Raw genomic sequence first — 3,679 nt, 5'->3', positions numbered from 1 at the left:
GCCCTCTCTGTGGGAGCGCATGGGTCGATGGGAGATCGTCGGTGGCAGCAGGCGGTCTCGAAGATAGCTAGGCCCTATGCCATGGAGCGCTTTAAAGGTGATAACCAACATGGGGTGACTTCATTGGGCTGGGAGCAGCATGATATCCAGGTGGTCTCTCCACTGGTCCCCTTTCTGGAGTTGGATCAGACTGGCAACTTTTCCAGGAATCAGTCTCCTTGGGCCGAGCGTCCAGCCTTTGCGTTGCCTCTGCAGCTTCAATGGCTCACACCATTCCTCAGAGGGAGCGTACAGGGTCTCACAGAATCATTCAGTATTCGTCCCAATGGCCCCCTCTGCGATCTCCTCTTTACCCTCCATCTTCACTGAGTCTTCACACCATCCGAGATTTAGGTCAATGCTGGGGCTCAACACCCCAGACAGCATCCTTTCAGGGTGCCATTAGGTTTTTTAGGGGATTCAGGTTAATGTCAGCATTCCAGAAACAATCCCTCTCCAATTAAAAACTCTGAAGCAAGCATTTCTCAAAATTCTTTTTAATTGAGTAGGTATACTGGCACATCTGGGAAAACCCGAATCTGAGAATTCCGGGTTTTCCCTCAGTAAATCAAAACCTCCCAAACCATCCCCTCAATCATCAGTCAATCACATGCTCCAATCACCATTCGTCCTATCTTGAGACAGCACTCCAACTACTTCTTCTCCAGATGCAGGATTGTCCTGACCTTGACTGAAAGGAAGAATGCTATTTTGTCTAAAACCAATCCCTCTATGAAAATCCCTCCTCCTACTTTCCCACCCAGAAGAAGGTGGCAGCATGGAAGCTTCTGGCCTAATATGACTTCCAAAGCTGACAATACTGAGAGGCAGTGGGCCATCTGCAAAAGCAGGCTTGCGTGGTTTGATGGGCTCTTCTCACCTGGAGGCAGTTCGTAGACGGCAGTAAGATTCCATTTGAAGTGTGGACAGACCACAAGAACCTGGAGGTGTTAAAGACCCCGAGGAAGCTATCTCCTAAGCAGGTCCAAAGGGTTCAGTATTTTAACCACTTCAATTTCACTCTTTGCTACTTGCCAGGTTGGAAGAATTTGTCAGCCAATGCCCTCTCTCACATGTCCCAGTACAGAAATACAGAAGTACCCAAGAGGAAGTAATTAATTCCATTATCCCATCCAGGCAACTCGCAGCACCAATATTTGTGAGCAGGGTGGATAAAAATCAATGATTTTTTTAAAAAAATCAAAACAATCAGATTTTTTAAAATTTAAATCGGATTTTTTTTATTTTTATTGAATTTATTTTAATAAAAAACTTTTGGGGTAAAAATCTATCGTAAGATAGTTTTCTATTTAAGATACATAAATAATTTAGTTTATTCAGCATGAAATGGAGCTTAGTTATGTAGCATGAGGCTGAATATTCTGCAACACTGGGACTATCGGTGAGTCAACAGTGGGTCAAAGGAGTAGCAGAGAGGACAGTTGCTCTTTAAAAATTATGATTTAAATCGAGTTGATTTAAATCAAGCCTTTTTACTAGTGATTTAAATCATGATTTAAATTGTGATTTAAATCAAATCCACCCTGTTTGTGAGGCAGCAGAAAACAGTCTCCCCACAGCCAACTGGGGACTCGGTGATGCAATCGCTCAAAGATGCCTTGGGGATGGATGAGTGGTTCCAGAGACATTAAAGATGATTTGTTGATAAAGGAGGGCTTGGCATGGAAGGGAGTAAAGTCTAAGTCCCAGCCAGCCAGAGAACCTTGGTCCTGCAGGGGAGCCACAATGCAAAATCTGCAGGGCATTTTGGCTTTGTGAAGACCCTTCACCTGGTAAAGAAACAGTTCTGGTGGCCAAAGATGAAAAAGGACATAGAAGCTTATGTGGCCAGTTATCCTGTGTATGCCTCCATGAAACACCTACCTTGGAAGCTTCCCAGCTTGCTACAGTCAGTAGCCAACCAGCTAACCTGTGGTAGAAGATATCGTGGAGTTGCTTGAGAGTGCTGAGAACACAGTAAATTGGACTGTCATCGACCTGATCTTGAAGTAAGCACACTTTGTGACATGTCCAAATATTTCTTCCACCCAGGCCCTAGCCAAGATGTTTGTGCAGCATATATACAGACTACATGGGGTCCCAAAGAATAGTATCTCAGAGAGGGGGGTGCAATTCACTGCAAAATTTTGGCGGGAATTTTAAAAAAATGATAGGATTCTCCCAGGACTTCACTGCCTATCATCCGAATACCAGTGGAACTTCTGAATGCGGCAACTCATTAGTAAAGCAATACATGTGCTGTTATGTAAACTATCAGCAGACTAAATGGGCCAAGCTCCTGCCTTTCTCAGAGGTGGCATACAGTATAACATAGCAGCACAGGTTTTACCCCTTTCAAAGTGGCCACACAGACCGAGTTCATGCCCATACCAGAGCTCCCACAGAAAGCTCCATCTTCAGTGTCATTAGCCGACTGGATAGCTTTAAAAGCTATGTGGCCCACCATGCGCAAAGCGTTAAATAAAGCTAGGCAAAGCCAAAAAGGCAAGCAGATTAGAACCCCCCCCCCCACAAAGGGAATTTAGAATGGGGTATAAAATGTATTTGTCCACCAAGTATCTAAGCCTGAGGCAGCCCTGTAAAAACTTAATTCCCAAATACATAGGGCCTTTCCAAATCATACGGATCGTGAATCCAGTGATGGTGGAGCTGAAATTGCCAAGAAGCCTCAGGTGAGTTCATCTGGTATTTCATTGCAGTCTTTTAAAACCCTTTCAGGGCTCTGGCTTAAGAACAATCAAAGAACCACCTATTCCTCCCATCCTAGTTAAGGGAGAGGAGCACTATGAGATCAAAAAGATTCTCAACTCCAGATATCACAAGGGAAAATTACAATATGTATTACTGTGGAAAGGCTACCCGTTAGCAAATGCTGAATGGGTGGCTGCTCCAGATGTTAGGGTAGTGAGGTTAGTTAAGAAGTTTCACACTAGATACCCTCAATGGCCCAATAAGGAATGTGGCAGTAGTTGGGATATAAGTAATAATGTGTAGGTATGTTTATTATTGTTTCAGGTCTACCCTTCTTCCGGGGGTGGGGGCAGCATGTCAAGACTTATTCACACTTTCACCTACATTCTGCTTCGCTCACGGCTTGAGAAAGGGAGGGGGTGGAAGTGAGTGCAAGGGTGGGGGCAATGGCATCAAAATATCGTTGGTTCCCATGAGACATTGCTCCCACCTCAAGGACAGCCCAAGCAGATGTCCAGTGTTACCAGCTGGTTCCCATAACAAAATGAACAGAAGTCATTAGTGGACATAATGGAATGTGGGTGGCCCATGAGGAAAGGGGGAATGAATTATGCTCACTTTTGTGTGGGAAGCCCAGAGCTGGTTTCACTTCTTCTCTGCCAATGTGGTTTATTCAGTAAAGTTTTATACTCTTGGTAACTTTTTCCGGATTCGCCAATTAGACAGTTGACGCCAGGGCTGATACATTCTGGCCAATGATGGAGATCGACCTAGCAGGTTCTGCAATAGCCCCATCCATGGATAGTGGAGACCCCTCCTTGAAAAAAGAAGAGAAGCCTCGAAGCAAGAGGGACAGGACCTTAGCCCATGGCACCGCTCAACTGGTTGCTTCAAATGTGGGAAAGAAGGGCACAGAGTAGCCAACTGG

This window comes from Pantherophis guttatus, chromosome 8, assembly GCF_059756535.1.
Source record: "Pantherophis guttatus breed Tessera chromosome 8, ASM5975653v1, whole genome shotgun sequence".
In the NCBI taxonomy this organism is placed as follows: Eukaryota; Metazoa; Chordata; class Lepidosauria; order Squamata; family Colubridae; genus Pantherophis; species Pantherophis guttatus.
Note: the sequence above shows the minus strand (reverse complement) of the source record.